Below are 24,090 nucleotides of genomic sequence, written 5' to 3' on the forward strand. Positions count from 1 at the left end.
AGTATTCTCCGATTTCTACGTGGAAATTCGATAAGAATCAATATGACAAGTGTTTCTACTGGACGATTGTCGCCCCCAGCCATGCAAATTGATCATTTGACGTTGGTGCGGTCAGGGCAGCAGTCTCTCTGGTCTCTGAGCATTAAGTACAGCGAGCATGTGGATACCAGGAGATGGGCGTGCAGTTGGCAGTGTGGCGAATCTGGGCCAGTGGCACACGGGGGCCTACGGAAGTTTCTGCAATCTCGGATACCTAACCATGGCAACTACTGTGAATTTGATTGTGGTTTAAATGTATGTGTTTCAAAACTATCCTGTCCATGTGGTGACGGATGCTTTGTGTGGGATTAAGTGCTCTTCAATACATCCCAGTGCACTCTGTTCTTCAGCAGAAAGGTGTGATGGTATTTGTATAAGTGACGGTGGATTTGTTATTGTGACTGTCTTATCAAGCAGTAGCCGCTTTCCCACCTTCTTCTTCCTGGTGTAGCAGAAAGAACCAACATGGGAATTTTATAGTGCTTTAAAAATGCATTTAGCAGACCTGCAGGTGGTTGGGGATTACACAAGCAGGGCGATATACATTCCCGCCGAAATGTGAAATTATAGCTATCATTTTATATAGTACCGCTTCCAATCATGACATCAAATTTCGGATTCATCAATTTATTGCTTCCGGTAGTGGTAATGCAAACACACTGTACTTAAACTACTGCCCTCTCTCTCTTGTAAATTACTCAAGGACATGCCAATAGGAAGCAAGGAAAAAAACCGCACCACACAGATGGAAAGATTTAATATCATTCTTCGGTCAATTTGACTGAGCAGAGGTAACGCAACTGGGCTATTTCCAAGACATCCGCAGCCGAGCATTTTGGGGAGGGCTGGGAATTTACCAGGTAGCTGCTACTATGTTCAAGGACAAATGAGAGGTTGGTGTGGTTTCCTGTTGGTCGTGACAGATGCTCACTGGTCAGGAAATAATCACCTGAGAGCGAGAGAGGGGGAAAGAGAGGGGAGAGGAGAGAGAGAGAGAGAGAGAGAGAGAGAGAGAGAGAGAAAGAGACAGAGACAGAGACGATGTGTCTCGACAGGAATTTCCTGGCTGTCAATATGGAGGAGCTACCACCACCTTGTGCTTTGTCCGACAGGCAGTAATCGGTGGAGCAAGGCGGGAGGTGAGAACGGGGATGGATGGAGAAGGGGTGCTGATGTTACTTCTCCCAACATCCATTGCTGGTGGTATTGTGAAATAACTCAGAAACTGTCTATACAAGAGGCCGAGTATAATAATAACTAAATAAAAATAAATAGTAATCAAATAAATAATTAATTAGGAGGGAATGTAGTAAATGAAAAGTAAAATGAATTTAAATAGTTCACCTGCACACACAAAACACTTTCTTAATAATTTTTGCCTTTTTTGCAGTTTGAAGTGCAGGTCGGTAGACTCTTGGTGTGCTAAAAAATGTTAAATTTCCTTCCTATGACCTCAGGGATATGATTAGCTGTCTCCTCGCCTCGCGAGAAAATTAAGAACAGTTTAAATTTAATATCGTAGATATCGCTTTGGTAACGTAAAAAAAATGTACTAAAGCAAAATCTGTAACAGTTTATAAATTGGGGATTGATGATCGTTACTATGAAATGAAAGCAGAAATACCAACGTAAACAATTATTATTTCACGAAGTAAGTTTTTTATACATTTATCTGACATTTCGAGCTCTAATCTCACTGTTTTGGACATTATAAAGAATTGTGGCGTATTTCGGCGAAACACGTAGAAATTATAATAACCTTAGCTCGGCTATGGAGCGAAGGAAAATGTGTTCGTAGTAAAGTCACATTGGTAACCGCAATTGGCGATAGCAATAGCACATTTAAACAAATTACTAACTGGAATACAATTTCAGTTCATTTGAACAAAGATGGAAGGAAATAGGTGTCTGATAGTGTAAGATGCTGTCGGAAAGGCGGGCGATTAAAGAGAGAGAAAAGAGACGAGCGCGCATTGTTATATAGGACAAAATACAGATGATAATGCTACGTCCATCTCATTACCATGGGCGTACATATTCGCTGACTTGCAGCGCAGTAAATTGGCACAAAGTTTAAATTATATCTTTAACTTTTGACATTCGATAGGAAAGGAAAATAGGATGTTATTACGTCGCGAACAGGGCACAATATTACATCGCCCTCCGGACCTAAATTTAAAAGCTACTAACAATATTTTGAAATGCATGTCCGTAATAGATTCTCTGATTTGTCATAGTTAGGTATCAGTTATTTGAATTGAACATAGGGTTTATGTTCCCTTTACAATGTTCGTTATTTAACTTTCAGTGGCTTTCTAACATTGACATGTGCACCCTCACATTATGACTACGGTTTTGTTAAATTTCGACGGACTCGCCCATTCGGCAAAGGCGGTTCCGGGGAAAACAAACCCGTTTAAAAAAAACCGCCCCCGTGAGCTGAAGGTTGCGCAGGTCTACTAGTTCTATTACAATCAGGTCTTTATTATGTTTTCAAATAGCAGTTAGACATTGCATAATTATTGATGTTTGCAATACAATTCTTTTCATATTGGCCCACACTAATTTTTAGTTTGCACTATTTGGAAATTATGCTTTTATGGAATATTACCAGGTAGTGAATATTTAAAGTCAATTCACTGAACTTGTGTTCGACTATGCTGATATCTTATGAATCCCTAAATATTTCAACTCAGATCTTAATAAGTGCCGGCCGGAGTGGCCGAGCGGTTCTAGGCGCTTCAGTCTGGAACCACGAGACCGCTACGGTCGCAGGTTCGAATCCTGCCTCGGGCATTGATGTGTGTGATGTCCTTAGGTTAGTTAGGTTTAAGTAGTTCTAAGTTCTAGGGGACTAATGACCTCAGATGTTAAGTCCCATAGTGCTCAGAGCCATTTGAACCATTTCTTAATAAGCTAAATGATCACAGAACAATAAATATACCTTGTTTTGTTGTTAACGTCATATTGGTACGGAAAAGGACATCACTCTCCATTATGGTTACACAACACATCATAAATTGTAACGAGATAAATCTAAAATATTTTACAGTACAGTTGCACTAAAATTTGTGTTACTGTGAATTGGTCAGATTTCAATCACAGAATACTTAAAAACCTTAATGCGTGTGTAGTGTGTGTTTTGTGGTTATGTTTCATAACAGTTTTGGTGACGAAAATAGGTCGTCTCAATGGAAAGACTGACGGTGGGGACTGCTGGAGCCGGCCGAAGTGGCCGTGCGGTTAAAGGCGCTGCAGTCTGGAACCGCAAGACCGCTACGGTCGCAGGTTCGAATCCTGCCCCGGGCATGGATGTTTGTGATGTCCTTAGGTTAGTTAGGTGTAACTAGTTCTAAGTTCTAGGGGACTAATGACCTCAGCAGTTGAGTCCCATAGTGATCAGAGCCTTTTTTTTTTTTTTTTTTTTTTTTTTTTTTTTTTTTTTGACTGCTGGATACGCCCATACGTAAGTATAACGTCCGGACGGACCTGCTGTGGTTCACCGACGTCTGGTGGCTGCGACATTCGTCCTTCCCTCCTCTCGGACACGAGCACTTTCACTTCTCTCGAACGCGGCCCGTTATGGATGGGTAACAGCTCGTTGCAGGTGGCCAAAAAAAAAAAAAAAAAAAAAAAAAAAAAAAAAAAAAAAAGTTGTAATAGTCGTATTAGTAAGCGCTAGGTTATCGCCCTGTAGGTTAAGTTGTCTCATAAGAAAGGTAACGAGTTCTGAATTTTGTTGTTCATCCATAACATTTCACAGCGCGCGATTGGTAACCGTTGCGCGCCAAGTCTACAGACGGTTCGGCAAACATTAATTGGCTCCGCACAGCACTGCGTAAACCTTTCCAACAATAGTTCAGGCGACGCTAGCGGCGGCTGGTGAGGAAATGTTCATACCAAAGCAAGAACGTTGACTCAGTGTTCCGACAACACACACGAAACATAGTCTTTAAAAGTCGATCGAATTTGCAGTTCCCGGGCGGATTCTGTCCTATTGATCGCACTTGTTTTCGGTTTTGTGGCAGTAAAGCACAAAATTCAGGATCACTTTCTATCTGGTTGAAGTTTATGGTCACTGAATGAAGCACTTCACACAGTTCGCACGCAGTAATGTATGGGGAAATGTCACCAAGTGCCAAATCTTGGAGAAAAATCGCCACACACAACTTGACGTGGTACCACTTGTAACAACAACGACGCTGTACTATTGTACATATAAGTAATTTTTTTCCATCTGATTTTTCGTTAAACTTGTGTAATTGATGTTCTGATTTCATTTCTTTTTTTTTGTTTCATGCCATTGTGTTAAGAAAACTGTAAACAAGTTTCAATGTGTATATTAATGTTTATGTCACATGTTAAGCAATAGTGTAATAGAGTTGAAATGTAACAAATGTGGAGACTATTGTAATATGTTTAAAATTGTCCATACGTAGGCAATGTGTTAGGATATGTAGAATGCAAAACCTTTGGTGAATACCGTCTGTAAGGGAGCGGTAAAAGGTAGATGGCAGGCGAGCGCGGGAAAATGCACGCGGGCACTGTACGGCACAACGGGCTCAGCAGAAGTAGTTGCAGTTTGGCACTGGTTTGAGCAACACCTTCTGGAGCGAGGAGGCTCTCCTGGAAGACGTAGCTTCATTGAGCCTCGGGTATGCCGTTCAAACGCCCACGCAGCATGGCAAAATTCCATAGGCACTAAATGGAAAAGAATTGCGGCGCTAATAAGAATTAAAGTGCCGATACGTCAAGAGCCATAGCTGTGGTTGTATGTGTGCTCTGTGCCTCGCCAACTCGCCGCCCGCCAACCGCCGCATCGGTACAAGCAGGTTGAAACTTTTAGTACTGTATTCGTATGGACCATAGAGTGAACTGTTCAACAATAACTTAAATTTTACCAGAACTTTCTCATCATTTAATTATCCTCACAACTAATCTAGACAGGGTCCTTTACAAATGTTGTGCGATCCGAGTGTCCCGAAATGAAAATTAAAATTTGTGTTAATAATAATTACTTGCAGACCTAGCTATGTTAGAATGGTGTTTAAAGAACTGTTTTGGTAATGAACCAGTAAATGAATAACGGAGGTCTAACGAAGATGAAAGATAACTTTAATATTGATATAGTAATGAAGTTCATCATTTCGAGACAGATATAAAGGTATTTAAATGAGCAGTAAATAAGATGAAAAGAGTAGTATCATATATACTGGAAACCTTGAACGCATAATAAATTCAGTAATCATTTTTTTTTAATACAGCGATCATAATAGTTTCAGGGTCCCCCCCCCCCCTTTCTTTTTATTCATTTGAATTCTGAAGTGTTCTAAATTGGTTTGACCAGCAAAAGTTAAAGTCAATATAAAAGGCAAAATTTATCAGTGTTTTATATTTACCAAAATTGACATTTGGTGTGTGTCACGAAAGTGCTATTGCTAGGGTAACCTATGCCAGATTTTAATCAGATTAATAGACAGTATAAAGTTTTGTAGTATACATTATAGTGTAGTGTTATGTATTCATGGTTTTTCCATATCAGCACAGAACGTGAAACTATCAGTTCAATAGATTTTCTGGTTCTAAAATTCTACTATATTATACAGTGTTATTACGTGTTGTTTTGCATGAATATATACCAACTTGTACAGGGAAGAAACTCAGTTAATGCCTAATTAGGCTGGCGACCGTATTATTATCAAATTGGTAGCATCTTTTGGTTGTTTTTGGTCCATCCTGACGTGTAATTGCATTTCGAACTTACTTGACGGATCATTGTTATTACAGAGTGGGTGTAAGTCTGATTTGCCACCATTTAAGTACACGCGGTCGATATCTATATGAAAATCCTGTCTCATAAGGTGAACTCCGCTCACTTACCACAGTACAGGCTTTAAGGGGTATTGTGTGCCCCACGCGCACGTTACACACTGTTCATTAAATAGGATCATTTTTATACATAGTTCGTTGTGACAACCTTTGCTTTTATGTATTGTCCAGCAAATCACAAAATTGTTCCGTGAAAAATACGCTGACACTTCATTTTTAAAACTCTCAATCAACGTATTCACTTTGGGCAAATTTTATAGTTACAACATATAAATATTCGTTGAGACACAGGCCCGTGAAAGTTCACTGCTGTGTACATTTAGCTATACTCGCGTTGGAGGTTTATATATTGGATTTCACAGTAACAGTCACTGATCATAAGATCATCATTACTGTCCATAAAGAATTACAATGAAATTAGAAATCTACGCTACTCAATGTTCAGTTACTCGTAACCATTTACATATTCACAGGAAAGAAAGCATAACTTCCTTTCTCATTCAAATGATATTCCTTGCTCAAGTGGAGAAAATCTCGCGATTTTACTTCCTACTTACGAAATGAAAATCGCAACGAAAATTAGCCAAAAGGCTACCACATATACATCAGAAGGATGTATAATCTAATCAAGGCAACACCTTTGTTTCTCTGGAGGCTGACCATTGTAGGGTTTTATATAAATACAGAGCAAATAACACATTAACACAAAAATCTGAATTACTTCATAAATAATTGGAAAGATTACATTTACTATTCATCAAGTGATTCAAAGTTTGAGTTTACTCATTGACCGTGCAAAGAAAGTTTAAAAGGTCTTTTTCAAAAAGTTATCTTTAATTATGGAATGAAGTTATTAATTTATCTATTTCACAATTAAAAGCTCTTACAAGCTAAATAAAGAAAGAAAAAGATTCACATTAGTTATACATACACCATGAAATCTATATACAAGTTAGATACCCAGTACAGTCGTCTACATACAAATAATTGTACGCATGTAATCAAGTGGGTAAGTAGCACTTTATCTATTAACATTTGATCATTCATAATACTTTTTTAAATCTATCGGTTGTAAAGTCCCCTGACTTCGTCGCTGAATGGTATCTTCAATAAATAGCTTTCTTCATGAGGAATTTCTGCTATTACAAAAAGTCTAACGTACTTTCTCTGTAATTTTTTATTTAGTTTCTTGAGGGATAATGATTTCTGGTTATTCTTAACTAGAGCGTTCTCACCAATTCGGAATTCGACAACATTGTACACACACGAATCGTGATACTTATACGTTTTGTGGCATGTTTTTGTAAGGTTTTCGAAGCTCCACTAATGTTATCTCATGGGATACCCTGGGATGGTGAGTTCCTGCTAGAGGTTTTATCTAGTTCTCATCCGAAGGTTCACTAAACATTAATTCATGTGGTGTAAAATGTGTCGATTAGTGTGGTATGTGATTATATATTTCCTCAAATGGCTTTACGTAATCTATCCAGTTTGCTTGTTGCTGTGGAATGTAGGTTCTTATATACCTGTTGAATTCTCGAAAAATTCGTTCCGTCGCGTTGGATTGTGGGTGATAAAAGGATATAAGGGTATGGATAATTCCGTTTCCCTGTAAGAAATTTTCCAGTAGAAAGACGTAAAATATTTGGCATTATGAGAAACAATGATGTCGGGTTTGCCAACACTGGGAACGTAATCATTTGCTAATTTTTTGCCCATAGTCTTCGAGGTTGAAGTTAGATCTGGATATAGTTTTAAATATTTCTACTAAATATCATATAAAGCAATGAGATATTTAACGCCTCCTCTGCTGGTAGGTAGAGGGCCTGTGACGTCCAGTGAGACAGTCTGCAACGATTTAGGTGGCAGGATAGGTTGTGATAAAATCTGATTGCTAATGTTGCTTGGTTTGCACTTTTGACATGTCGTACATTTCTTGAAAACGTCCAAGGCCACACTATGTAAATTTGGGTAATAACAATAAGTTTGGAGTTTTCTAGTACACGTTTCCGCTCCATAAAGTCCCCAGATGCTGTGAGTATACCAAATTAGGTCTACAATATGACTGTCTGGTACACAGATACACCAGTTATGAGAATTTTCATCATTGCAGTGGTAAAGTAAGTCATTTTGTTCAGAGAAGTGCTTATTAAAACCGTTATTTGGATTTTGTTGGAAAGTTCGTAGTATCTCTCCCCACTGGGGGTCGAATTCTGTAATGTTCTTATATTTTTACAGAGATGGAGAAACCGGCTGCGATAATGTTTCGCGTCTATTTTTAAAAGTCTAAATTGATCAGCCTTTTCAATCCAGTGAGGCCTTGTGGGAGTCTTCATAAAGCATCTGCAATCACATTGTCGTTTCCCTTAGCATGCATTATTTCCAGACGACACTCTTGTAACACTAGCGCCCACCGGGTGAGTCGAGCGTGTAACGATTTACATGATAGCAGAAAGCTGAGGGCCTGATGGTCGCAGTATATACATATACGTTTCCCGTACACACAATAGTAAAACTTCTTTAAGGCCCATACAGCAGCAAGAGTTTAGAGTTCAGTTACCGTGTATGCCTTTTCGCATGCTGACAAAGCTCTGCTCGCAAAAGCGATTATTTTGATCTCGGTCTTTTCTTCGGCTTTAACGGTTTGGAACAGACACTCCCCAGAACCACAAAAGGAATCAACAGTTACAATGCAAAAATGTTGCAGCATGTCCGGATGATACAATAACTTATCATTTACAAGTGCTGCTTTTATCTTGTCGAATGCAGTTTGACATTGATCATTCTAGATCCAAGGATTATTCTTTCGTAGAAGTGATTAAAGATTTTCCTCATTTAATAATTGATTGGGCACGAAACGTCGGAGAAACGAAACGCCTCAGAGAAAAGACTTCAGCTGTTTTTTGGTTGTTGGTACAGCGAAGTGTTCTATAGTGTTTAATTTTCCTGCCTCAGATATGATTCCTTCGGTCGAGATAATGTGCTCCAGAAATTTTATCTCCGACCTCCCAAATTAGGATTTGGCTAGGTTGACAGTTATTCCTACTTCTTTGAATTTTCGGAAAATTGTCTGCAGTATCTCAACGTGTTCATCCCATGTAGCAGTGGCTATTAACAAATCGTCTACGTATGCCGTGACTTTGTCGAGTAGAGCGGGGCCCAGAACTTTGTCTAACGCTGCAATGAAAACTCCCAACTCACGTTCAAACCCAAGGGTAGTACGCAAAGTTGATAACTGCGTCCGGAAAAAATGAATGAAGTATATTTTCTTGATTTTTCACTTAGTAGGACTTACCAGTATGAAGGTCGGGGGTCGAGGCTTGAAAGGAAACGTACACCGTGAAAACGTTGCAAAAGTTCTTCTAAGTTTTCCGGTCCGGTTTGGACTGGTATGATAATCTTATTTATGTTCCGAACATCAAGCACTAAGCTTATCTTGCCCGCTGGTTTTGATACCTCTAAAAGAGGTGTAGAATATGGGGAGTCCGATGGTTCGATTATTCTCCAGTCTACCATCTTAGGTATTTCTGCCTTTACACATTCGTTTTTACTTCACGGCATGGCATGTGATGTCGTATGAAAAGATTCGTGTGGGGCAACCTCCGTGTTATACACGACGTTCTTTATGATGCCACGTTTACTATCAAATATTGGCATATAATCTTCAATGCGATTTGCGAGTTCTTCCTTCTGTGTTTGGTTCAGATAGGTCGACTCCGATACTTTTGCTACAATTCATGCTGAATTGTTAGGTACTGCTGCGTCATTAACTTTCGAGTGCAGAAATTCCGACGTCTCGAAATATTTAGAAATGTGGAGTATTCTTGGGAGTACCAATTTCACAATAACATTACGACAGTATCTGTTACGTGCATTTTGGGTCCTAGTTAACCGTAATACAATTCTTTTGCCTTTGTGTGTAACCACGCATTTTCCCGCAGGTAGATCAACCATAGCATTTCTACCACGTAGAAAATCCCATCCCAGAATGCAAGGAACAGGTTGCTCGTTGCACGTCTTCTACAGAGAGATCGGCCTGCACCTGTTGCTTAACTATCTGTGTGACAGCCCCTAATGCGCCAGAAACTCGGCAGTTTTGCACAGGCAATGTAGGTAATCTCTTTATGCGATTCTGGTCGAACAAGGTCTGATTTATGACACTTATAGTGGCACCAGTATCAATGATGCCTTCCACAATAATACCGTTAATAGTGACCATAATTGCAGCGTGCACCATGTATTCATCGTCATGTTTACAGACCATCTTCTTTTAATAATTCGTCCCTGATGTCGGCGTCGTCGTTGTAAAGTAGCGCTTTCAGAATGGTTGTTGTGTTGCCTCCACTTATAGATCCGACCGTGCTCGGGACGCCGTTCAGAAGGGTCGGCTTTAGTTTGAGTGGTGCTGGTGGCCGGATTGTTCTGCAACTTCACATACTCGCCCTACAGTAGGGCTGTTACTGTTAATGTGACTTTGACCGCTCGCGTCTGGAATGACGGTTACTGCTTGCATTACATTCGACGTCTCGTTACCGATCCATAGAATTGTTTGCTGGTTTTACCATTGGTTGCCGTTATTACTATTCGGATATTGGTTTTTGTTCCAATTATTTGTGTTTGGCTGATTCGGAGGACTGTCGTTGTTACCCAATTGATAACCATTCGGCTTTTTTCACGGTGTCCTTTTATCGTGGTAAGCGTCATGGTAATTATTTCCACCTCCGAATTTGCGCTTATGGCTCATGCCGTTTCCCGTGTTACCGTTGTCATAATTCCATTTATTTGCTACGTAACCGGTGTTCGCGTCATTCGAAGGATGGTTCGCGTTGTCGTTGTAACCAGGCACATTCACTTTGTCGTATTGACCTTTTCTGCGTTGGTTACGTTTAGTGTCCGGATTATCAGTACTGTGACAACCGTTACAGTTATTCGTGAATACTTGGTAAGACTTTGCGTCTTCATGAATTACATCTAAGGAGTCGATCATCGAAAGGAAATACTCCCAATCTTCGTCTGGTACATTTATAAATTTTTCCCTAAGGCTGATCGGTAATTTTGTCTTTAATATTCATAGTACTTCTTTGTGAGAGGTAGGTTCAAATGGTTGAAATGGCTCTGAGCACTATGGGACTTAACTTCTGTGGTCATCAGTCCCCTAGAACTTTGAACTACTTAAACCTAACTAACCTAAGGACATCACACATATTCATGCCCGAGGCAGCATTCGAACCTGCGACCGTAGCAGTCGCGCGGTTCCGGACTGAGCGCCTTAACCGCGAGACCACCGCGGCCGGCTGTGAGAGGTAGGCTCAAACCAATATCTCGTTTTCGCAATGTATCGTTCAAAATATTTGCGCAGGCTCCCCTTTTTCGGACTATACAGTTCCGGGGTATAAACTTTGCACAAGCGTTCTTGGATTCCTCCAGACCAATATTCTGCAAGGAAATCTTTCTCGAATTCAGCAAGCGTATTGCACGACCCCTGAAAATTCGAACTACTCACTGTTTGTTCAAGAATGCAAGGTAGGATCTGCCCTGAAATAAAACTGACTTACCTCTTGCTCAACATTTGTTTTTTGTCTCTGGACAACTGACGTTCTCGAAAGAAGATACAAATCAGCTGATGGAGCAGCTGGAGATAAATAATCTACTCTTAGCTTTTTTTGTCAGAAACAGTATGTCGCTTCATGGGGCTTTAAGTTATGATGCACAAGTGATAAAAATTCAAAACTTTCCTATGAATTACGGTGGTGGGTTTTACTTAAAAGAGTATCTTTTTTCAGAAATGAAACTCTGATAAGTGTAAAGAAGACAGCGTAACATAAGAAGACTCTAACAGTTACAAAATTCTCTCATTACAAAAATTAAAACATACCCATAATATTCCTTCGTAATCTGTTTCATCAATATAAAAAACAAGAAAGTATCATACATCAGTTTTCATCTCCATAACATATTCTAGAGAGCTTTTGCCAGATTCGCAGAAAGTAGATTTATTCTTCGAAAAACTCAGCTGTACGCTACTATGCCTCAAAGAAGAATGCCACAGTGCCCGCACAACATACTGGCAAGCAAGTCAGCCACAGGTAAAACTAAACAAAGAGTCAAGAATCTTACTCACTACGCATGCAGTGCACTCATTCGCCTTAGTCCCAGTAGAGTAAAGATGAATATTTTTACAACAGCGGGAAACGTATGACAATCTTGCAATCGGAGTTCAGATGACTTTATTTTACGGTGTTAATCCTTTCTTGTTTTCTACCGTACATCAAAACTGTAAAGAACGTAGGTATTACTAACGAATTTTTGTCGTGAACTTTATGTGTCTACACTTTTACACACTATCAGTTGGGACATAGCCTTCCTACCAGGCAACAAGCGTCCTTTAATTTCGTGAGGTCAAATCCGCATCCAGCCGTCTAGAGTAAGATTTTCCGTTACGTGGCTACATCGCTCCATCGCCATGGTTGCTTTGAAAGGCACAGACAACTTTCTTCTCCATCCTCGCGAGTGCTCCGTCGTTAATGGCCTCGATGTCGAACCGTAATCTACCTCTCATCTTAATTCCGTGGCTGCAGTCATCATTAGCAGTAATCCACGAGCCACGGTAGTTGAAAATTAAAAAAGGGTCCATTGTTTCCCCTGATATATGTCATGAAGTGATTTATGAAATTGCCATAATTTTCTCCTTCGTGGCATTCAACGTTATTGCAGCTTCTGAACCTTACTATCTCATCTTCAATAAGATGATCATTAAGTCTTCTTCAGTTTCTGCCACCAAGTTTATATTATCTGCATATCTTAGGCTTTTTAAGCAAATGAAATTAAATGGTTCCAAAGATCTTTTCAGATCTCAAAAATCTATGATTTATAAGTTAAAACTGAAGCAACGAATGAAAATTTATCCTAAGACCGAGATTTGAGCCCTGTTTTCCTGCTCACCACTACCAAACCATGGCACAATGATCCTGCACAACGGCACGGAGTACAACAGTACACCTCTCTCCTCAGTCCAAATTCCCATTCACGCCTCAGGCCAGTTGGTATTCTCCTTGGAGAACCTTTGCAATTCTTTCGAGTTTACAGGGGAACATCAAGTGAGCTGAGGCGTAAACTGGAATTTAGACTGAGAAGGTAAGCGTGCTAGTACAGGCTGAGAAGTTCTGCAAAGCCACATTGCCGGGATTGCTTAATGGTTAGTGCATCTGCCCAATGATCAGAACAGCCAGGATTGAATCCCGCCTATGGTACGTTTTTTTTATTTGTCGCTGCAGTCTACTTATAGACATCGAAGTTTTTTTTTTATCTGTGCCATTTGTTCTATTTCCAGTTTCGTCTTCGTCTAATCCGAGATATAGCCTTTCCGCACTTTCTGAATCTTGACCTATTTAGTCGCGTCGCATTAGGTTGTCACCATGGCTTATTTGTCAGAGTATAAATTCCGTACGAGGCAAATGAGTTGGGGAACTAGAAGCTCCAAAACATGTTGAACTGGGTAAGGTAATTTTATTTCTTTTCTACTTTCACTGGTGGTTTCCTGTTGCCTTCTGCTGAGCTGCTCGGATTAACAGAGTCAAAAAGTACTTGTAGGAAATTGGAGAGGTGACGTGACAGATACTACGAGAACTCTTTATCTGAGTTCTGGCAATCGCACGTCACCCGCAGAGTCTTAAAGCGTTGGCAGGGGATCTCAGAAGTCATATCTTGTACAAACCCAACCTAATCTGGACATACAAAATTACTTTACATTGCGAATGTGGAATGCACTCAACGACTGCGATACGACTTTCAAACTGATGGAGAACAGCAGTCAGTAGACCTTTCCTTTCAGGGTTTATTAAAGCAGCAAAGCTAGATTTCGGTTAGCGACTAGCAATTACCAGTGCAAAAAAATACAAGAAGCACATAGTCAGGCGATAGCATAAAAACTCACAACTCGTGGCATAACCTACAAGGCTTGTGTATTAGATTACATACCCCTATGTCAGAATCTTAATACATGCACTAGTATGTTGTTCGGGCTCCTGTAAATCAAAACTACATGAAGGTAGGCTTAGTGGAGAATGCATCGACTGGCTGTATGGCGACCTGTGTATGAACTTCGTAATATGTAACACTCACAGTAAAGCAGTTACGGTCTCTAATAAATCTTACAATTTCCATAGGAATAACACCAAATAAAATACAATTAAAATTATTGACATTCCTGTCAGACTCACTGCCATATATAACAGTTAACATTAAAAGATGTAAAAAGTGCCACATTTACTCTTTTTGAGCCAACCGTTTTTTATTCTTTATAAACACACAGGTAACGTCAGATTAATTAATGATTTTTTTTAAATATTTACAGAACACTAGGAGGCACATCATGCATGTTGCGACTATTAGAACTGATTTGATATCAATATTTTCCTATTGTACTTTTTTCTCTTTATTTAATCGTCACGACGGGATAGATGCTTTCTCTTAGTTACTGAATAGTTCATAGCTGGCATCAAATATTAGCAAGATCGATAGTTGGTGTGATTTACCACTCTCTGACGGATGTACTGGTCTCTTTGCTACATGAAGGAGATTTTTAATTATAAATACAATAAAAGTAATATACTGAATTGCTGTTACCAACAGTGTTCATGCATCTAAACCAAAGTAACATGCAAAAAGTCCCGTAGGTTCAATATTAAAAGCATTGTACAGTATTACGTTAATGTTTGCTATATGTTGGCAGGAAGGCAGGGCGTCTTTGATGCTGCCGGGGTCGTATCTTTCACTGCTTCTTATTAATAAGTTTTCATAACAACCTCATTATTAGTCAGGCTGCAGCTAAGCCAACATTTTTTGATAGTAAAAAATCTGTTGTTATTCTAGGAGGTCCAGGAACCTGCTCTTCTAACCCTCATTTAAGAGCCTTACATTAGACGTCAAAGTCGGCAAATTATGTTTCGCTGTAAGCAAATCAGCAGCATCTTCTCCGCGGTATCTTTTCTTTCCAACATGATGATTTCTGCAAACCTAATTTACAGCCTCTTTTTCGTTTGGTCTATTTAACAGGCCCCAAAGTCTGGGCAACCAATTTTATAAACTTTAACTAAGCTCTGGTTCCAAAAGATAATATCACATTGTACTTTTTAAAGAAATTTGAATCCTTGTACTACTTTTTTTATAGTTAGGTAAACTAATAAACTTAACAATTTCTTTAGAAGCCATATTATTGTAAGGGTCGACGTTATTTTTGTATTTATTAGCTATATTCTTATATATATTACCTACAAGGTCATGTCGATCGTTACAATAATATGGGTTCGAAAGAAAAAAATGACAATGCTACGTTCATTAGTTCACCGTAGTATGGAAGACTGGGTACAAGGATCGCAACTGTCTTCAGAAAGTACAATGTGACAGTATCCTTTGAGAAACAGATTGATGTATTTTGCGACATACTGCCGGCAGCTGTGGCAGAGCGGCTCTAGGAGCTTCAGTCCGGAACCGCGCTGCTGCTGCGGTCGCAGTTTCGAATCCTGCCTCGGGCATGGATGTGTGTGATGACCTTAGGTTGTACTGTATTGTATTGTATCTTAACCGGGGACCTAGAAAGGACGGAGAGGCTCCGTCCCCGCCGCAGCCGCAATGGTCCACAACCCCACGACGACTACCGCAGTCCACCTCACCCCCCCGCCGCCACACACCAACCCAGAGTTATTGTGCGGTTCGGCCCCCGGTGGACCCTCCAGGAAACATCTCACACCAGACGAGTGTAACCCTTATGTTTGCGTGGTAGAGTAATGGTGGTGTATGCGTACGTGGAGAACTTGTTTGCGCAGGAATCGCCGACATAGTATAACTGAGGCGGAATAAGGGGAACCAGCCCGCATTCGCCGAGGCAGATGGAAAACCGCCTAAAAACCATCCACAGACTAGCCGGTTCACCGGACCTCCATACAAATCCGCCGGGCGGATTCGTGCCGGGGACCAGGCGCACCTTCCCGCCCGGAAAGCCGTGCGGTAGACCGCACGGCCAACCGGGCAGGCCGTCCTTAGGTTAGTTAAGTTTAAGCAGTTCTAAGTCTAGGGGACTGATGACCTAAGATGTTAAGTCCCATAGTGCTTAGAGACATTTGAACCCTTTGAGCAACGTACTGAAGATACGAAATAGAGCTTAGCTGGCGCTAGCAACAGCAACGCTTCCTCCTGTCTACAACAGACATTGTGGCTGGCTACAGCCCCCAATACATTTTATCACTGACGTTCGCAAATTCGTGGGGCAGAAGTTTTAAATGCCTAGATATAAATTTAAGGAATTGCTTTACCCTTCATAAGTAGAACCATTAATCTTCGACTTCAAGCACCTGAAAATGCAAACTTAATTTGAGAAACCGGTCGTGTTCTCCAATAAAGAAATCTAACAGCCGCAGCGGTATTGTTTATTCCAGTCATACAGTATTTCGGCTATTGTTGCATACAAATACAGCAGTATAGACAGAAATGTATATTTCATGCTTCTGGAGTTTATAAAATTGATTGCCCCGACCGTGGGGTTGGTCAAACAGCAAGGAGGCTGGAAATTAGGTTTGCAGAACATATTGCAAAGAAAAGATGCCACGGAGTACTCGAGTATGGCTACTCATTCGCTTACAACAAAACATAAATTACGGAATTTGACATCTAATGTGAGGTTAATCTACATTTCCATCTACATGGATACTGTAAATCACATCTAACTGACTGAAAGAGGGTTCGTAGAACCACATTCACAATAATTCTTTATTATTCCAGTCTCGAATAGCGCAAGAAAAAACGAACGCCTAAGTAGTAGGATGCTGGCGGTACTGTTGCCATCTCGATATCAAATTGATATCCAAATTAATGAAATTGATCAATTAATTAAACTACAAACAGGCCCAAACCACAGGTGACATAAAATGTTTCTCTCAACCATTCACGCCCTCTCCACCTCATCCCCTCACCCACCGAACCAATCGGTGGAGATTTCGTATTTTGATGGGAATTTCGAATTTTGACAGGAATTTCGAATTTTGGCGGGGGTTTATTTGTCTCAGGGCCGTGTTGACGTCCCGCCCCACCCACCGCCTTGGAATTGGAGAGCAATTAAAAATGGCAGCACCCTTTCTGGGACTCGAACCCTGTTCTTACTGGACAGAGCGCAAGTGCACCCCTCTCTCCATACCCCCCCCCCCCTCACTCCCCCTCCCCGTCCCCCAAAACATATGAAAAATTCAAATTCAGGAGAGGAAGGTTAGCATAGTGTACTTTATTTATTTTGGTTGGGAAGCTGAAGTCGAAATCAGTCCTAATTATTCCCAAAGATTGGCATTAATTACGCAACTATAAGTATAACGGCTTCCTAAAATCGCAATACAGCTCAAAAATAGACGATGACATACAACGGGTATTATCCTGCATGGAACAAATTTCGCAATATGACTCAAAACTAGTTGAAGATGTACTCAAACTCTACCCTTCACCTACAAGCTGGTGGGAAAAAAGGCTGGAGTAGGAGATACTATATTTTTGGTGGGAAATAAATTCGACTAACGAGATTCTGGTATTGGAGAGAGAGGAGTTTAATAGGTGTTTTAACTTTAAACATACAGCTGTGGACGGTATCAGTTACAGCTTGATGTCAGTGTTCGCTACAGTTTCCTGCTGGACTATCACCCTGCAGCCCAGAAAATCAAAGTTAATACATACTAATGTAACTGATGGAAAATTATTCAGTGCTCTAATTACACATCGAAATTATCATGAAAAGAACCAGCACTCGTAATGAACGTGTCAGAAAACAACACATGTACTGGGGATTGGGAAAAATCATCATAATAATACATCTACCGCAAAAACGACCCCAGAAGATGGTGAAGGGGCAGTAGTTGCAGCTGTGTCCTCCTCAATGGGTGCTCACAAACTTACTAACTTGGAGGTAGTCTTAACCCTCCCTTCCACCCCGCATCCCTGTCCCCCTCCCTCTATCTCCTCACAAGAGGATAATGAAGAGGTGATTCACTGAGTGAAACACTGGCTCCACCACCAGTACAAGGATTGGCACCGTCAGGGCATACACGCCCTTGTTTTGCACGGGAGGAAGGCCATAGAACGGGATGGAGATTACGTTGAAAAATAGGGTGTGTAGATAAAACACAATTATTTCGAGTGTGTAATTCTCATTATGTTCAATAAAGACCTGTTGAGGAAAAAAATGTGGTACATTATTTTCTGGGCAACGCTCGTGAACTGATGTGTCAACATGTGAGTCAATAGCGTGAAGGAACGTATTCTCTAATATTATTTCACATGTCTGAAAGGTTTTTAAAACACACGTGAATGACAGTTTATTTGCAGACACTGATTTGAATACGGGAGTCGCCCTCAGGTCATGCAATTTCTCCATCAAGCTGAAAGAAATTGCTTGACGTAAATGTCTTTTCTTCTCGGTTTAAATTCTTGCATTCTGCGGTTATCGGTAATTTTCACAGCAAAATAGTGGAAGCTCTTTTCCCAATTTTACACAGGGTTAACTTGTGTAAGGGGTGTGTAATGTGACCTCTATATGTAGTCGACAGTGGTGCAATTTGTTGGATGTTCCATAATAATGAGATGTGTATTGTATCCAGGTGTTTAGCATAAAACCTATATTGACTTTTCTCGTAAAACTAAAAGAAAATTGACAGCGCCTATTTTCGTGCAAAGAGGTCATTTACTATTATCGCGATTGCGTTTTCCTTTTTAATAGATGCTTGATCATAATAGGTGGATTAACGTTAAATAAAAGCGTTCTTCATCGCAGAACGATAGGTCTGTGGGAGGCACTGGGGGCGTGGCTAGTCTATGTGTTAGGTCGCCGATGCAACCAGCTGTGTCCTGACGGGCTGGCAGCGCTTGGGGTGGGGCTGTGTCGCTATATTTTAGATAAACAATTAGCACTTCGGGCAGCCTTCCATTTATCTGCTACTGTTCAGTTGACTATACACGCTTTTGTGTCGGTGAGGCAACGTCACCTCAAGGGGTCAGCGACCACGGCCAGCTGGTGCCGCGCCGGAAGGGCGGTAGACCACAAAGCAGGGCGTGGCAGCAGCGGCTGGCCGTTTGAAAATGCAATCTGGAGCATTCTCGAGAATTTCGTTATTACTCCAGAGGTTTCCAGTCTTTCTGAGAAATAAGTTTAACACATTGCAAGAAGCGTTCTCTCCTTACCTTTTGTCTGTGACTAACTTCCGCAGACAGGAGATAGTAGGGGAAGGTGGGGCAAGACGGGGAGGTGGGGTAAGACAAGAAAGGGCTATAAGCTACAGTTAGAGTGCTGCCATCTGTGGATAGCTACGTCAACATCATCAATGCACAGGTTTCATTGTGATGACATTGATGAACCTTAGTTTCACGGCGGTTTCAGGGAGATTTGCAAGGTACGTACAATTGTTATGCTGATTTGCAATGTTTTACACCTTTCGAGGTCCTAAAACATGTGTTTCGTGAACATTTGTTCAGACTGTATATATAGCACTGAATAGTACTTGTTATTAACAGTAAACTGCTGTGTCAGTAGTCAATGTTCAATAAATATTGTTCATGTAGGCGTAACGTGACCTGACAGCATGGTAGGGGGCAAGACGGGGGTGGGGCAAGATGGGGAGCTTCCCCGTCTTGCCCCTACAATTTGTCTAACCATTACGTTCTTATCGTCTCGTGTGTTTACTTCGCTGCGGGTTTTGACCACGTACATTATGCATTGAATACAATTGTAAATAGAATGCTATTCGTTATTCCAACGCTTTCTACTTAATTAAAAAATATGCCTTAAGCTATATGGTGAATAAAAACACACAAAACGTGCAAAGACAGTATTCTTGCTATGCTTTAACGACTGACTATTGGAAATATGGTATTTAATATATCAATAAATTACCAGGAATGATCTGACTGAATAGTACGTTCCACGTGTTTTTTTCAGATGGTTCGCAAGTATCGGCGACAAACGTCTAGGCAAGATTGGCCATTGGAGTCAATGGAAGGCACTGTAAATGCTGTTATAGAAGGTCATATGGGTTCTTTCAGGGCAGCTCGACAGTTCAACGTGCCACAGACAACGATTGAACGAGATGTGGCAAAGAAACATGCTAATTATGGCTATACAGTTGTGAAAAGGATAGGGCCAATCACTAGTGTGTTTACCATCTAGCAGGCGTGGAGATCCCGTTGTTTTCACCGAATCTCCTTATAGGAGTAAACTATCTGAAGAAATTAAACGAAAAGGAGACTCTAAGCGTGCTGCATGTGCACGAAAACTCTTCTCAAAGACGTTTAATAAACCTGGGATACCACCAAAAGGACATAATGACAACGAAAGGGTGACGAACGTTACTGACGTCTTAACCACCCCCTCATGCTCAAGGTATAATAAACTGAGGTCGAATGACAACGAGGAAGAGAGTGAAGAATGTTTATACTGCTATGACTTCTCTGAAGGAGCTGAATACGGGGTATTAGCTGCGGACTCTGGGCCCACGACACTTGTGCAGGGATAGAAAGTGACGACGACGAGGCTGTCGACACTTGTGTACTATGTGAAAGTAAGAGGCCTAAATAGAACGTAATACCTGATTCTACAATTCGCAGAACCATGTTTCTAAACCTTATCGTCACATGATTTCGTTATTGCAGTCCATATTTAAGCTTTAGAGATGAATTCATGCTAGTTCCCCATCTTACCCCGCATATGGGCAGGACGAGGAATTGGTAGTTTATGTTTCAAGTCGAGATATTTCTAACTAAGAATAACAAGTTTGCAGGTTTCTTTGCATGCTATTGTAATTCAATGGTTAAGTAAACAAATGATAATCAAACCTACTTGAACTTGTTTACTTTTGTCCGTTTTGTAAACGTTTAAAGTTAGCTTCCAATCTTCCCCTTTGTGGACCGCCAGCCCGAAGATAGAAAAAGCGATTATTACTGTCTACGGTGATGAGAGAGAGAGGGAAGAAGGGAATGATGAGGGGTGGAAGGGATGGTTAAGACTATCTCTAAGGTTGTTAGTTCGTGAGCACCCACTGAGGAGGACACAGTTGTAACTGCTGCCCTCTCGTGTTTTCTGGGTCGTTTTTTGCGGTAGTTGTGTTATTATGATGATTTTTTTCCAACCCCTGTACAAGTGTTGCATTTCGACCATTTTTTACAAGTGATTGTTCTTTTTCACGAGAATATCGTTGTGTAATCAGAGCACTGAATAATTTTCCATCAGTTACAGTAGCTGGTATTAAGCTCGGTTACGTGTTCTGCAGCGTGATTGTCAAGCTGGCATCTCCAGCGAACTCCGACGTCAAACAGCTGTACGTTTAGAGGTAATACACTTATTAAGCTCCTCCCTGTCCAGTACTAGCATCTCGTCAGTTCGATATACACTCATGCTCATAAATTAAGGATAATGCTGATACATGATGAAATCACGCTCTGGTGGGCGGTTTGCGGGTTTAAATCACCTCGGGGTATGACCATGTGGTGCATTTGAACTGCGGTCGTCGCACGGTGGCGTTGGCAGCAGTCCACATACGCAGAGCTGTATTGGTGCACGTAAAGAGTACGGTGCAACGAGTAAGTGTGCAGACGTTTTCAGGCGTGCTAATGGTGACTGTGTGTTGATAATGGCTCAAAGAACACATATTGATGACGTTATGAGTAGTAGAATACTAGGGCGACTGGATGCTGGTCAAACACAGCAGGTCGTAACACAGGCCCTCCGTGTGCCACAAAGTGTGATGTCAAGATTATGGCAACGATTCCAGCAGACAGGAGACGTGTCCAGGCGCTACAGTACGGGACGTCCACAGTGTAAAAACCCCAAGAAGACCGATATCTCACCATCAGTGCCCGCAGATTGCCACGGTGTACTGCAGATAGGCTTGCTCGGGACCTTACTGCAGGTACTGGAACAGTTATCTGCAGACACACAGACGACTGAACAGACATGGTTTATTCGGCCGGCGACCTGCAAGTTGCGTTCCACTGACCCCTAGCCACAGGAGAGCCCTTGAAGAGGCCTGGTGTCAAGAACACAGTACATGGTCATTGGAACAGTGGTCCTAGGTTACGTTCACGGACAAGCCCTGGTATAGTCATAAAAGTGATTCTCGCCGTACTTTCATCTGGCGTAAACCAGGAACCAGATAGTATCCTTGAAAGGGACCTGTATGGAGGTCGTCGTTTGATGGTGTGGGGTGGGATTATGATTGGTGCATGTACACTCCTGCATGTCTTTGACAGAGGAACTGTAACAGGTCAGGTGTACCGGGACGTCATTTTGTACCTTTATGTCCACCTTTTCAGGGGTGCAGTGGGTCCCACCTTCCTCCTGCTGGATGATAACGCACGGCCCTACCAAGCTGCCATCGTGGAGCAGTACATTGAAACAAAAGATATTGGCCGAATGGAGTGGCCTGCTTTTCTCCAGAGCTAAACCCCATCGAGCACGTCTGGGATGCTCTCCGTCGACGAATCGCTGCACTTCTTCAAATCCCTAGGATACTTCAGGAGCTCCGACAGGCTCTGGTGCAGGAATGGGAGGCTATACCCCAGAACCTGCTCGATCACCTGATCGAGAGTATGCCAACCCTTTGTCCGGCCTGTGTACGTGATCATATCCCATATTGATTTCGGGGTACATGCACAGGAAACAGTGGCGTTTTGTAGCACGTGTTTAGGGACGGTTTTCTCTACTTAAGACCAATACCGTGGACTTACAGATCTGTGTCGCGTGTGTTCCCTATGTGCCTATGCTATTAACGCCAATTCTGTGTAGTGCCACGTTGTGTGGCACCACATTCTGTAATTATCCTTAACTTATGAGCATGAGTGTATTTCCCACCAAAAATAATCATAGTATATCCCACTCCAGGGTACATCTTCCACTCGTTTTGAGTCATATTGCGAAATTTGTTCCATGCAGGATAACATAGTTGTATGTAATCGTCAATTTTTTAGCTGTATTCCAATTTTAGGCGGCCCTCGTGTAGCGCTATGCAAATACACTCCTGGAAATGGAAAAAAGAACACATTGACACCGGTGTGTCAGACCCACCATACTTGCTCCGGACACTGCGAGAGGGCTGTACAAGCAATTATCACACGCACGGCACAGCGGACACACCAGGAACCGCGGTGTTGGCCGACAAATGGCGCTAGCTGCGCAGCATTTGTGCACCGCCGCCGTCAGTGTCAGCCAGTTTGCCGTGGCATACGGAGCTCCATCGCAGTCTTTAACACTGGTAGCATGCCGCGACAGCGTGTACGTGAACCGTATGTGCAGTTGACGGACTTTGAGCGAGGGCGTATAGTGGGCATGCGGGAGGCCGGGTGCACGTACCGCCGAATTGCTCAACACGTGGGGCGTGAGGTCTCCACAGTACATCGATGTTGTCGCCAGTGGTCGGCGGAAGGTGCACGTGCCCGTCGACCTGGGACCGGACAACAGCGACGCACGGATGCACGCCAAGACCGTAGATTCCTACGCAGTGCCGTAGGGGACCGCACCGCCACTTCCCAGCAAATTAGGGACACTGTTGCTCCTGGGGTATCGGCGAGGACCATTCGCAACCGTCTCCATGAAGCTGGGCTACGGTCCCGCACACCGTTAGGCCGTCTTCCGCTCACGCCCCAACATCGTGCAGCCCGCCTGCAGTGGTGTCGCGACAGGCGTGAATGGAGGGACGAATGGAGACGTGTCGTCTTCAGCGATGAGAGACGCTTCTGCCTTGGTGCCAATGATGGTCGTATGCGTGTTTGGCGCCGTGCAGGTGAGCGCCACAATCAGGACTGCATACGACCGAGGCACACACGGCCAACACCCGGCATCATGGTGTGGGGAGCGATCTCCTACACTGGCCGTACACCACTGGTGATCGTCGAGGGGACACTGAATAGTGCACGGTACATCCAAACCGTCATCGAACCCATCGTTCTACCATTCCTAGACCGGCAATGGAACTTGCTGTTCCAACAGGACAATGCACGTCCGCATGTATCCCGTGCCACCCAACGTGCTCTAGAAGGTGTAAGTCAACTACGCTGGCCAGCAAGATCTCTGGATCTGTCCCCCATTGAGCATGTTTGGGACTGGATGAAGCGTCGTCTCACGCGGTCTGCACGTCCAGCACGAACGCTGGTCCAACTGAGGCGCCAGGTGGAAATGGCATGGCAAGCCGTTCCACAGGACTA

The sequence above is a fragment of the Schistocerca serialis genome, chromosome 7, assembly GCF_023864345.2.
Source record: "Schistocerca serialis cubense isolate TAMUIC-IGC-003099 chromosome 7, iqSchSeri2.2, whole genome shotgun sequence".
Classification (NCBI taxonomy): Eukaryota; Metazoa; Arthropoda; class Insecta; order Orthoptera; family Acrididae; genus Schistocerca; species Schistocerca serialis.